Source organism: Manacus vitellinus, unplaced genomic scaffold (genome assembly GCF_001715985.3).
Source record: "Manacus vitellinus isolate BGI_N305 unplaced genomic scaffold, ASM171598v3 scaffold_50_pilon, whole genome shotgun sequence".
Taxonomy (NCBI): domain Eukaryota; kingdom Metazoa; phylum Chordata; class Aves; order Passeriformes; family Pipridae; genus Manacus; species Manacus vitellinus.
This window is the reverse complement of record NW_021940612.1, coordinates 300,001-314,402: the sequence shown is the minus strand read 5'-3', so window position 1 is coordinate 314,402 and position 14,402 is coordinate 300,001. Positions and strand designations below refer to the sequence as shown.

The 14,402-nt window shown below is 37.6% G+C and overlaps 1 protein-coding gene across 1 annotated transcript in view; it reads left to right on the top strand.

Annotated features, from left to right (window-relative positions):
* Positions 1–13,460: 13,460 nt before the first annotated feature.
* The window catches only part of BNC2 (basonuclin 2), a 299,095-nt gene continuing 298,153 nt past the window's right edge, over positions 13,461–14,402 (top strand). The window contains exon 1 of the mRNA XM_008934775.2: positions 13,461–13,481. The gene's annotated coding sequence lies outside the window, so the exon portion shown is untranslated. The remainder of the gene's footprint in view (positions 13,482–14,402) is intronic.

The following is a 14,402-nucleotide window of genomic DNA, read 5'->3' as shown; positions in this document are numbered from 1 at the left end:
AAAAAGCTAGATCAAACAATTATACTGCCATCAAGCCCTTTCTATTTTCATTCCTGTCAGGGATATTTTGTGATAATTATGTCATCACTGGATTTTTTTTTCTTTTTTCCACGTTATATAATATTTTTCTTTATATTTAGACATTGACTTTCCCTTTTCATTTCACTGCTTTCTTTGGAACATACTTTTATGCTGATGGAAGTTGATGAGAAGAGGATGCTTATTTGGAAATAGTCCTCCCCTCCCCTTCCTAGGAATATCTAGAAAAATTGGTTCTGCTGTAATTTGCCCACATGTAAATTTGAGTAGTCCTCTGCAGTCAGTTAACCAGGAAAAACTGCATGGAGGTATGCCTTAGAACACAGAATTTGTGCTATAAGGCTGTAACTTCAGACTGCTCTTATACTAACAGCAGAATATCATCAGCAGAACTGAAGCGCAGTCTTGGATTTCATTCTCGTGTCAAGCAGGAGTTTTATTAAGACAACAGAAAGCAGCAAGCAGCTTAATAGCATCAAGCAGATATTGTAATTGTGTTGTACAGATGGCTTGCATGTAACATCTAAATAAATAGTGCGTTCAGAGTGGTAGTGATAAAGCCAACCAAGATGGTTTTCCCAGTTGTGAAATGTTTGTGTAAAGAATGACCTTTTTTGTTTTTGTTGAAGTCTGACAGCTGAAGATGCTTTTAAAACCTTCTAGTCACTTAGAGTGGAGCTATACAACTTCAGTTTGGTAGCTTTAAAAGGCAGATCGTATCCATCACCAAAATAGCAAGTCTTAAGGTTATGAGAGAAGATTGGGGATAGGAGATGAGAGCTGTTGAGTCCAGTTTACATTTGTCACCAGTGACTAGCTTTTAAAAAATGTATTAGCTGTGCACGGTGGTAAGTTCGTTCCAGCTGCAGGGGATTACTGCTCTGAGTGGGTCGGGGAGCTTGGAATGCATTCAGTTCCATCAGGGGATTTGTGTCCCTCGTCATTAGCCTTAACATTACTAAAGCACTAAAGATTAAGAACAGACCAGTGTCACCTGCTCCGAACTTCAGAAAATTCTCCAGAACCATTATCAATAAAGCAAAATAAAAAGTAATTTAAAAAGAAACCAAAAGAACAAACCATCAAAGAGAGTTCTCGCCCTTTAGGAAAGGGAGTGTAGGGCATGAGATTGAGGAGAAGGAAGAATCTCCTGTATAAATCTCCTAATACCAAGTGAAAGATTATGCATGTGACACACAGGAAATAAATAAAAATATCTAGATTTTGGCAAAAAAACAAGGTATCTGTTGATGAATTATTCTCACTACTTATTTAATGTGTCATGGTACTAATTTACACCACAAACACCTCCACAAATACCTTCATGTTAATGAACATTTTTGTGGGGAGTTTCAAAATCAAGATATGCTGCAATTTTAAGGAAATATTTCCAAGGGCTTTAGTCTCACGGGTTAGGAGTGAAGAGTTTTACTGTGTTTTTTCAGGAGACTTCTTTTTCTCGTCAAGAATAAGGCAAGTGAGCTGCACAGGGCTTTACTTTTTTCAGGGATTTTGAAATTCAGCTTACATGCCAGCAAGCAGTTTAGTGGCAGGAAGTCTTTCCTAGTAGTGCAGTCATGAACTGGTAAACTAGAAGCATCTGTAAAAATTTAGAGGGAGTATCAGCTTTCTCAAAGCTCCAGCCCAAGACTAATGAGGTGCAAATGATAGCGCTGCATAACCCTTCTCCACCCCAATTGTGGAATGAGATATTGCGACAGAAAGAAGTAAAGAACTAAGACAAAGATTTCAAAACTTGAAATCTTTCAAGTGCCTTGAAACAAATACCGGGTTTTCAGAAGATTTTCAGATGGTTGAGGTGGGCCAACCTGCATATTTTACTAGTAAGAAATTCATACCTCCTTCCTCAACTGCAGACATTTCCATGGCACTGAACACTGACGCATGGAGATTGTGGAGCAGTAATTAATTTTTTTCTTCGTGTATTTTACCTGTTGATGTGATTTTTCTTATTAATAGTTGCTCTACTAAGAAATAAACTTCTGCTAATTTGACTCTTTGATAGATCCTCTTCTCTGCTTGCCCTGCAGAAAAAGAGGAAGAGGGTAAAAATGTCATTTGTTTAAAGGATCACATCTGGGATGTTATCTGCTGTATCTTGACACCAGATGGCAGGTTTAGGCTGACAACTAAAACCCGGTTTAGCCCGGTCAAATGGCATCTTAATCTTTTACTTTTTCTGACCTACACAAAGGGAACTACTGCAGAATAATAGCAATTACGTGGACTCAACTAAGAAGTTGTCCTCTGAGTTTATTAAATTTCTTGCTTCTCACCTCTTCAGTGTTTATAGGTAAGATTGCTTCTCCTTGGCAACACCTAAAACGTTAGTGTGCAGCTCATACCTTCTTCCAGGTATGCGTTGTGGGGGCAGAGGTGTGGTGCCTTTAAGTGGCTGATTCTTGTCATAACAGGTATGGCATTAGCACTGCTGAGTAGTGACTAGAAGTGACAGCATTGCGTTTGAGGTGCCTGGAGGGCACTCAGTCATCACTCCTACACAGCAATATGCCTTTGAAAGCATTGTATACAGTTGCTTGCCAGTGTGCCAGTGTGCTCAGTAAAACCTAAGGAGACAGAGTTTTGATTCTTGTGTTCTTTTGTTCACCAGATTTCCAGAAGAAACTCCTAAAAAATCAAGGGCAGATCAGGGCTGTTCTGCTTCCTTCGGTGTGTGTGTGCACATTAGTAGGCTTCACCCCCACCCCGCCCTTTCAGGTGGGCGCTTAAGTGCATCTCTTTCAACGTCAGGCCACCCAGGCCCTAAAATCTTCATCCAACTTTTCACTTCTCTATTTTCCCTGACTTCCAAATTTACTTCCACCTACTGTGTAAAACAGCATGCTTTACTGGTTCTTGTAGTTGTGCTTTGTGTTTCTTTGTCAAACAATTGCTGTAAAGCATATAAAACTGAAAACAGAAATATGAGTATTAAGATGTTACAGAATCAAAATGTTCTTGGTTATAGAGTTTCTTTCTGAATACTATGGGCTTCTAAAATGTTTTACCTGAAATTGAGTATACAGAATTCAGTAAAACATAATAGTGGAGATCATTATAAAAATACGGTGGAATATGATATTTCTTCTGGAAGTTACATGTCACAGTATTACATTTTTTATCAAGCATGCGATTTTTACTACTTATTTTTTAACCTCTATTTTTGTAATGTGTCTCAGTGACATCAATCAGCCTCTAAACTAGCCTTGAGCACTTTCCTTGTAAAGTTCTTAATGGATTGCTTTTTTAAGGATTAGAAGTTAAATAGTTTTAGAAGGGCATTGCTGCATATATGGGTATGCTGCTACAAGTTTGCCAGTATTTGATAATATATTTACATTTATATGTTCTTACTTATTTATTTCCAAATGTAACAATCCAAACAAAGGAGGAGAGAAAGAAAATACACAGGTATCTTCACCTTTTACAGATAGTTTTTAAAAATACTAATTAAGTTGTAAATTGCAGGTTTAGAGGGGCAAGCTGGACCAACTGTGGGAAATTTGTTTTTGTGAAAAATATGTATTTCTCACTATGTGTTCCAAGTGGAATGGCTCAGTACAGACTTCTAAGCTGACCTTGGCAGTGTTAAACACACTTTTTTGGTAAAAGAAAAACGTTTAATTTTTACTTTAGTGTTGGAAACAGTGAACATGTTCTTCACTAGCAAACATAATTCTTTTATGTTTCCTCCATTTTTTTCTTCCTTCTTGAAATGGGAAAGACCTCTGTCATTTATGTTTATATGTGCCAATAGAAGCCTCCATTGCTATCAGAGAGTCTCCTGTGCATTTTCATGATGAGAGATTCATGAATTGAGGCTGAGTGATTTTGATGTTCTATGGATTCTTGATGACTCTGTTCAGGGTTTTGGGGGACTTATAGCAGGCATACAAACATTTTATTAATGGTGTTGCAGTCTTTTGATATATTTAAAAACCAAATCTGACAGCTGAAATGTGGGAAATTTTGAAACATGATCATCTCTGCAAAATAATTTGCTTGTGCATGTGGAACTAATTTCTGACTTGATTCATAGAAAATAATACTATCAGGAGTAGAGAAATTTCATTTAGTGAGCAGTATAGGTTAAGTGGGTGATGGTTTAGAAATGTCCAACATGAATGAAGAGCTCTTTTAAACCAAAAAAGCTAAGCATTTTTTGAGAGTGAATCGATTTTGGTATGATGGGCCTAGTGTGCAAAATCATCATGTGTTAAATTGGCTCAGTGGGCTGTACAGATGAAATATCAACTGGAAAATTTAGATTCAAATCTGGGTTCTAGCCCTGGAGCTCTGCAGATTTGGTTGGTCCTTACTGTGGGTTTCATTCAGGCCTTTTTCAGTGGCTAGCAGTGAGCAAATACATGAACGGCTTTTTTTCGTAAGTACTAACTGAATACTCTAGAGAGGAAATTAATGAAAAAATTTTTACCTAAGGAAAAATCCTCTGTAATTTATCAGAAAATTTGAACAGACTCTAAACATACCAAGATACATCCAGTCCAGTGATGCTCTTGAGGATTGAGGAGTAGTTCAAGATTGGGCATTGTGTTTGTCTAAGTTTAAAAGCTTGTATAAACAGACACTGCTGGAAACAGACGCTGCTTGAAACAGACACTGCTTGAAACATTCTGCAGGATGTTGGGGAGTCACAATGGTGGTGAAAAGTTTTAATTCTAGCAAAATATGGATAGTTTTGATGATCTCTTGAAATTAAGTACATCTTATCTATATAGTGGCATAACACAAGAAAATTTGCCTTACACCATGAAACAACAGAATGGAATAACTTGAGGATTTTAAGAAATTTATATAGCTTCAAAAAATATAATTCCCTTTTACTGTAGAATTAATTTTTCTTTCAGGAAATGGTGACCAAAATAACCATTAATCCATGACATCCAGTTGCAATAGTATCTGTTTTAATATATATTTTAGGCACATTTATGTTAACTCTGTTTATTTTCTTCGACTTTGATACACTTTCATGGCTTCACTTTTGACTACTTACTTCAAGACAGCCACATAGGAAGACTTATGGTTTATTCTGGAAATAAAACCCATGCTACTGTGTGCATTGTATAGCGAGTAAGGGTAAAGTGTCAGTCTGCGTTTCAGAAAGTTGAGTGTACTTTGAAAGCTAATCATGTCCGTGTGATATGTTTATACTCCAGTGAGCTCAGAGAACGCTCACTGCCTCTGCCTTTATGCTTTAACGGAAATTAAATAATGTAAAACATAAAAACTGTGTTCTTAGATAGTCTAGAAAAGGGTTAATCAAAATCGACAACTGCTAAAAGCAATCCTTAACTGTAGTGCCCAACTATTGTTCAGGCATACAGTACAAATGTGTTCTGCCTAAGTAAGCCAGAACAATGTCTCCAGCTAGTGATTAGGCTCAACTCCAAACTTTCTCCTCAGGCAAAATTTATGCAGTTATACTGCTGTTTGTCAGGTAGTTAAAGGCAAAAGAAGTATGAACGTGAAGTGGGGTTCGTTTTGTTTGTTTGTTTTTTCCCCTTTGTTTTAATTACATATAAATGAATTCCAATTGAGCAAGGAAAAAAAGTTGTCAAGGGCCTAAGTAGCAGGCTTTGGGGGCTGAGATTTGCGGAAATTCGTGGATGCTAAGCCATGTCTATCCCTCAGACACATCTGTGTAGCTCTGTTGAAGATGTGGTCAATATCCTGTTGTGTACAAGTGACATTAAGGGAAATGGAATCATCAGGTGGAGGAGGACTTGGGACAAGAACTAGAATCTGTCACATATCAACTTGAATATGGGGAACTGAATGGGAACTTGTAACTCAGAGTGGCTGAGGACCAGTCCTCTTTTTTCATGTTTTCATCTGTGGGAGGAGGATTAGTTTCACAGCATCTACCTGGATGGGATATGCTGCCCTTGTAACTAGGGCGTGTGCAGCAAAGCTACAACCAACTGTTAATGTATCTTAAACTCTCTTATTATGTGCTTAAATGCCAAATCAAATTATCCTTTGTTGTATTTTTCAGTCTTACTTATCTAGGAGAGGATTTAGCAAATTGAAAGTATATCTTATATTATTTTGTTATATATGATTTCTGAAGAAGTTACAGTTTACAAATATAATTTGCAAATGTTGTGGAATGACTAGTGATTCACAGAACCCAAATAAAGAACTTGATGAATATCAGAATATGAGCAATGGCTGCCATACATCATGTACACCTGTATGCATGATGTACACTGGGCTCTGTAGGGAACTTAAGTATAATAGTGTAGTTAACTTGACTAATATAGATAGAAACAAGTTGTACCATAAATAGTTTTTAAAAAGAGGTGGATGAAACAAAAGTATTAAGTGTACTTAAATTTAGTTTCGTGACCATCACCCAAGAATAGTTAGTTCAATGGTTAGTTATTGACTCAAGTTTAGTTAGCTGCTAGGTTTTACATTCTCTTTAACTGAGAGTTTGAAAGCATTTTAAGGCTACATGTCATCTGTTTTTTGCTGTATGTTATTACTACAGCTGTCAAGAAGCAGTCTCGGTGTTTTATAAATTCTTCCTCATGAATGCTGAATCAAACAGTAGAAGTTTTGGGAAACATTGCGCTACCCACCTCTATTCACCTAACATCCTTTTAACACATTGATGCAGACATTACCTGCATTATTACCTTTTTAACAAAAAATTCTAAGATACAGATTTACTTCTCCTTTACGTTTTACTGCCTATTAACTCAGCAATGTCATAGACTGTACTGACAACTTTCAGATAGCTTGTTTTCTGTGGTTTCTGCTCTGCTAGCTTCTCACTCTTTGACTTTTGTTTGTAATACCTTAGACTTCTTACCAGACCCTCAACTACATATTGGAAAATATAAGACTGCTCAGTTGCTCACAGAAGTTACCTAGATGTACTGATAGGAATTAGATAGATTAGATTAGATAGATTAGATTAACACATATATGTTAATGTATATTTCTTTGTAGGCTGTGGATGCTGTGTTAATATACTAATATCCCCATCATGGATTTAAGAGGCCTGCTTCCTTTTATTGTACTAATAAGATATTTATGGGTAGGGAGCTGTGCATCACAGTACACAGTTAACTGATCTTTTGCCTCTGGAGAGACAACTTTGAAACCTCTGAAGTCAAAATGAAAACAGGCTTCCAGTTATTATCCAAGTCCTGCTTTGTATCATTCTACAAAACAAGTTGGCCATGCAGTTCTGGTGGTCTCTATACACAGAAAGCCTAAGAACAAAACCAAGATTGATGAGACTATGGAGGATACCAATGTAGCTGACCATCAGGTACTTTTGATAAAATAATTGCTACGTTTCTGGTCCTTTCCCCAACATGGGACAAAAGTTAAATAATAGTATTCATAGGAACTCTGAGAGATAATTGATCATCCTGTGTAAATAAGCTGTGATGCATACTTCTAGTTTTCTTGCTGGTATTTATATATATATCTGTACATTTAGATTGTGGTTGAATGCAAACACACTGCTGTGGAGGGCTGTAGAATGTTCTCTGATTCAGGAGCATGTAACACATGCATGCATGCCGTGACTGCATCTACAGAGGCCAGTACATTTCACACCTTGTTTTCTTCTGATCCCATGTGGCTGAGCAAAGCAATTTTCACTAGTGTTCTTACAACTGAATCAGTTTTGTCTGTTTATTTTAGGTGTGATCTTACCTCTTCTTCTTCAGAATTTCTGTTTATTTTCTCTGAGGTGTCCCATCTCTGGGATTGCCCTTCTTGTGATAATGACTTCTCTTCACTGCAAGGGCTCATTCATCATTTGATTGTCCTGTCCTGTACTCCTCACTTGCAGGGAAATGAAGGCTCACTGTGTGAAAGGATTATGAGAATCACCTCAATCAATAACTTCTGCGAAAAATAGCCGGTTGTCTGTCTCATCTGGAGGGTCTGGAGGAATTGTGGAGGTCTTTGGCTTCAGATCTGGACAAGACAAGAAGTAATCTCAACAAAAATAATTTTGTATCATACAGAATATCCAGCGCCTGGTCCTGAGGACCTAGGATCAGAAAGAATTTCTGAAGGTGAAGTTTTTATGTTTAGTCAGAGATTCCTGATGTACCTTACATTCTTCTAGAATCTGCCATTCAGCTGTCAAAAAATTAGCTTCTCATTCCCATCCAAGCTCATTCTGTCAGCTTTCTTTTATTTTTCAAGCAGATTATACACAGTATGATATCCTCAGAAAGAGGCAATTTAGCTGTTAGCACTACTCATCAGAATGAATTTTCATGAAAATACTCAAATGAGACACCAAACTGACTTTTGGAAACAATGTTGGAAAAAAATGTTTAGTACCTCGTCCAATTTTCTCTTTTCTTTCGTGTCATCTCTTTGGGACTGTGCTGTCAGATATTCTTAAGACCTTCATAACCGGTCCATAGGAGTGTGATACAGTGCTTCACTGCCTTTCCGCACTGTCTTCCTCCAAACACCTCTCTACCCCTCTTAATCATTCTCAGAGACTCATCAATTGGGATTCTGAAGCGAATTGTTAGGAGAATGACATGACTACCTAAAACAGTTCTATATTTGTGTATTTATATAAAATCATTTCACAGCAGCTATTTCTGAGAAACGTAAAAAAACCACAAGATCCATCAGTCCTGGACCTAAGAGGACTGAAATCCAGAATTAAAATTGAGGTTGATGACACTGTTGTTGCTCCAGTAAGGTTTTTTATTTTAACATGCTATTCCTGTTCTTCTTGATAAACCCCTGCCACTTCTGATACCTACTGGACCTTTTCATGAAGTTCCTGAAGACATTCAAAAAGAGTGAGTTGTCTTCAGGCCAGATCTGTAAGATTGGCTCATAAAACAGATGGTGCAACTTAGTGAAAACTGTGCTGGAATTCTCTCTTGCCAAAAGTTGTACTGTTGATTTAATTAGCTCTGACAAAGCTAACAAGGTGACTCAGATTAACTCTATTCTCTTGAAATGGAATGTGACCATATTTGGCTGTAGGACATCCTGCACTTACATGCAACCTAATATGACGCTGCATGTGCATTTAGTGCATATGTAATTTGAACATTGTATACTCCTGAGTGCCCCATTTGATGGACATGTTGGTGACTGTCTTGTGTATGATGATGCCCTCTCTAAGTAGAAAGCAAAAAATAGGCAAAGGTTGTTTTTCCCTTCACCATTGCTTTCCATTGGAGAAGTTTGATCTCTACTAGATCTCTACTAGATTTGGTTTTTTGCTGGGTATCACAGAACCCGGTCAGAGCAGGGAGATACAACTTAACATAGTAAGGTCATTGTGAACAGATGGCATAAGCCATGACCACCATGCTTGTATGTTAACCAGGTGATGTGAGATCCACTCCTTTTGGTGGGAAAGCATATGGTCTATGGGACAGATTCCTCCACGAACATTTACTTTACTCTTATCTGTCTGGAGCCTATAACTATTTGACAAATGGATTTACCTGTTTTAAGATGCAGCAAGTCATAAATGGGAAAAGAAGAATGATGCCCTATGTGCTGCTTTCCAGGACATAGGATAGCCTGAGGTCTGCTTCTTCCCTTCAGATATCAGCAAGAAGTGCCAGTACCTCTACTCCAGGATTCTTATGTTCCTGGTCTTGTGGGGAAAAAGATCTAAGGATAGCTTTCCTGACTCATCTTCTACTGACAATCCTCCCCAAGGTGAGGCAAGAAACAACATGATTGATCCTTCTGGCTCCAGCTCGGCTGAGGCAGTTCTGACTTTAGCACCCTGCCTTTCTTCCTGCTCTGTTTAACAGTGAACTTTCACAGATGTAACACCCAAACCTTCCATCCTTCCACATGATACTATGAACACTGAATGGCTTCCAGGCTTTAAATGCCACTTGCTCATCCTAAACAAGTGATATTTTCACCACCAACAAAAAGAACAGCAAGAGTAGCAGAAACAGCCACATGAATTATGTTTTTTATGTGAACTACTGTGAAGGTGGTACCTCTCTCATGTCTTAGTTATCCATCTTGCTGTGGACTGTTTTTTAATCCTATAAAGTTTTGACCTAAAATCATCTTAAGTGTATCTACAGCCATCTCCAGTGTGCATCCACATGTGGTAGGCATTTCTTTTTTTTTTCCTTTTTAAATACCAATTACTTAATTGTAGATTAGGATCTGACTTTTAGTGGTGTGCTCTGTTTCCCAGTGGGTCTGGCATCTTGCTGGATACCTTTAATGATGAGTACTCTTCCTGTTGCTTATAACTGACTGAAGTGATGGAAGATCAAGGCCCTAATATCTGTCCACCTCCTGCTTCCCCCTTCTACTCTTTGACTTCAGATATCTCTGTGTTAATTGTTTTCAGCCTTAGGTCAACCACTGTTGCTCGCCCCAGTGTTGATGATATCCACTCCTGAGATTTAAAGAGGTGCTACCTTGAGCTCCAACAGCACTTTTATCACTCATTTATGATGATGACATCATGATTTCATGGGAATTGCCATCTTTATTCAACTATATATTTCATTCATGTTTGGTAGCAACTGTTTTGTGCAGGTAGACCTTTTAAAGAGGAAGGGTTATTAGTTGTAACTGTTTTCCTTGAGACTTATGTTTAAGCTGTCAGTACAGGTATGTTGAATGATTCTGCTTCCTTGTAATTGGGCTCATGTAAGTGCAGTAATGTCACATGGTCAGCAAGGGTCAACTTTGTTTCCTTCTAAGAGAGCAGATGTAACATGAAATGCCTCACAGTAACTTGATCAGTAGTAAGAATTGACATCGTGACCTTTTTGAAGACAAAATGAATGTTTCTTAGAAGTACCTTAGAAAAATAGTTCCTCTCTCCACACTTGAAGTGCTACTATGATGAGGCAATATATGCCCTCTGTTATGCTAGCATTTCTGAGGTTTGTTAGTGTCAGAAACCCAGATTCTTTAAGATACTCCACGGGAGAAGTGGTAGGAGGACAAGATCTAACCACACAGGCAGATGGCCTCTTGAAGAATACCCAAGTTTAAGTTGCTTTCTTCTCCTCTAAGGGAATCTCTTAGTATAGCTGTTCATATGGTAGTGCAAAAAACCAAGAAGTATAGGATTACATCAATTTGTAAGGGATTTAGCACATATAGTACATTTATTTTTGCTTTCCTTTTCCTTACTGATGAAACCAACTGCCTTTAGTATTTATGCACAGCACAAAATTTTAAAAGCTTTTTGTGTGCAAGCAGCACAGAAGTCTTAACATTCCTCTTGAAGTCACTCTGTTGAAATCAATGGGAGTTAGTTACTGAAGTCATTGAAATCAGGATTCAATGAATAATTTTCCTCCAGATAGTTCACTTTTTATTTTTCTTTCAAGATGATAACATGTTTCTGTATTTGTATATGCATCATATATATTACATGAATATGAAGAGAAGACACATGCAGCTGACACATGATGCATTTAGGTTTCCTTTGAGACCTGACTGTATGCTGAATACCATTATCCCTCTGAATGCCTTAGGACTTAAAGTTAATATGCAGTGAGAAGGCACTAGTATGTCCCTGTGGACCTATGTGGTTTACATTGGTAATTCACTATAGGAGTACAAATGCTATGATGCTGTGTGACCTGCAACTTTGCTCTGGGTGTGGTGCTTGGCAGATTGTTAAATTTCATGTTGGAAATTTTAGTAGGCTTCTTAAGTACAATATTCTTTACGAAGTGCCTTGTTTGTTATTTGAAGGGTTTTCCTCATCTCTGCCTGGGATTTCCTTTATTCTTTCCTCAGTGGGGACAGAGAGGGACAAGTGGAAGACAAATGATGCAAATTTATGATTAAATGTCTTTGTTCTCATGCCTTAGATGTAAGTTGTGTATGTTGATGCTCAGATTCAGTGATTAGAGAACTTGAGGTTTTGACACTATTAGAGAAAGAGGTTGGAATTTCATGACTATTTCTAAATCCTTTTTTCTTTAAAAGATTTTTTTCTTTTTATTGGAACAGTATGATGAGTAAAATGCGTAGATACTGCCCTTCTGTAGGAGGAATATTAGACATAGTACATGGAACAAGAAATGAAGAGTAGAAATGTGTAGGACCAGAAAACACAGTGTGCAGTCCATTGATCCGTGTCAGCACACACTCTTGTTCATAACATACACTGCATAATCAGAAGGGACGACACAAACCAAACCTTTTTAGTCCACAGAGGTTATAGTGTCCTAGATGCAGTGCCAAGTGTCATTTTATGAGTACAGGTTGCTGTGCTAAGGATGTGCAGCCATGCGTTATGCAGAAGTCACCTAAAAAGTATGCAAGAAGTCAAGGAAGGAATGATGATGCATTTATGCTTAGTTTTCTTAAAATTATATATATATATATATACACAGGTATGTCTTTCTCTTATATGTCTAAGATGTCTAAGAGGGTGTGAGCTGAGCATTGTGTAACTTCAATTTCCTTATATACAGGCACTTAAAATAGTAAGTACTTGGCTTATCTAAAACATCTTTATCATCAGGTAAGTCAGCCTTGCAGCATGTCTGTGCATAGTTACATATTATTACTTGAGTTTTACATGTGGATAAACAGAAACATAAAATGGAATTTATTTACCCAGTATCCCATAGCACATAATTTGTGTTGAGGACTAAGTGTATGTCTTCATACTCAGTTGCTTTTCCTAACCACTGAATATACATCCTCCCTACTGACTTTTACATGTCAAAGTATGGTTAAGCAAGTGTGCAAGTATAGATTTCTCTTAAAAAGTAATAGTTTTTGTAATTATTAACAACCTGTTACATTTTGCACTGCTTCTTACCCAAAGGATACCTTGTAATTAGAAAAATACAGTTTCTATATGTGCATATGGCATGTCAAAAATAGGAGTGGTTTCTGGAGTGAAGTATAGAAAGCAGATTAGCAGCATAACACATTGCATGTAGTAAGACCCTGGAGAACAGACTGGTGAAGTGAGCAGTATCCAGTTGTCTAGAACCTGACATGTAAATGCAGTAAGTGCTAAGTTTATACAAACTGTTATTTTGCTTGGCATGTAGGAGTCAATACCTACATTTCATGAAAAATTGTCAGCTAAAGGGATGTGTATTCTAATAAAAGTACTTAGTCTTAATAAAAAATTTTCTACTCAAATCTCAAGGCACTTTACAAAAGAGAAACTGTACCATGACTAGTGAGTGGAGACTCAATACATATCTGTGTCCCTTTAATGCTACTGTAATAATTCATGGGTTATTTAATACCTAGTATCTACTTTTCTTTCTATTCCAAGTACTTTTTGTTTTTCATTTCTGTCATATAAAACGTTTTCCTTCAGGATCAGGGGGAGAAGGGAAAATGCAGATGGTGAACATGTTGACTGCTCTCTCTTATGACGTTCATCTTCAGTCACCAGGTTGGAGGAGATAGTACCACACGTGAGTTGTACCTTACTTATTACTTAAGAGGATGAATTCTATGCCAGCACTCAGACATAATGAAGGCTCTGTGTATTAATGTCTCTCTGTTAACATTTAGTTGCTATGTTAGTCTTCTTTCATCGTTACTAGTAAATAAGCAGACAGGAAACCAGACAAACCAATAAGATTTGCTCAAGTCAGTCCCATTTTTTCAGTTATATTCAGTGCCTTCATTTGTCACAGGATACTATTGTTTATTCTGTTTGCACCGAAAATCAGGTGAAGTCTGAACTTCATTGCAGTTTCAGCATAATGCAGGTTCCAAATGAATACCTGTGTTTCTAAACCATTAAAATCCTTTAGTGTATTGTATGCAGGTATATTAAGGTATAGTGCGTCTCCCAGATCCTTGGAGAGCAGCATCGTTCCCTTTTTCTTCCTGGACACTGTTGTGCATCATCTGGAATTTCTCAGCCTCTCCTCGCTTAGTTTACTAAGAATCCCCAAATTCTTTCTAAACTGTACCTCCAAAATAGATGCATGATGGGTTAATAGCTTCCATACCAGAATGGCATACCCTATTTTTAGGAGTTGTAGTAGCGGGAATGTTGTAATCTGTCTCTAAAACTGTGTAGCCTGTGGCTATTGTTAGCTGCTGAAATGTCCTGACTGTCCCAGGGTGGTACTGCCAGGGGTGAGAGGTAGGATCTTCTTGTAACCAGTTAAAATTTTTTTTGGACTTGCGCTAGAGTGACTTCTATAGTTGATAAAAAAGATAAATCCAAACTGAAAGAAATCTAGTAACACTGGCCTGTTGATAATCCATCCTCTCCTTTCTTCAGCCTTACCGGTTCCCTATATGCCTGCTGTCCTTAGTGTTTCCTCATTGCAAAGGTTAATCTTTGGACTTAGTACCTTGGTCTAATCTACGTGTATGTG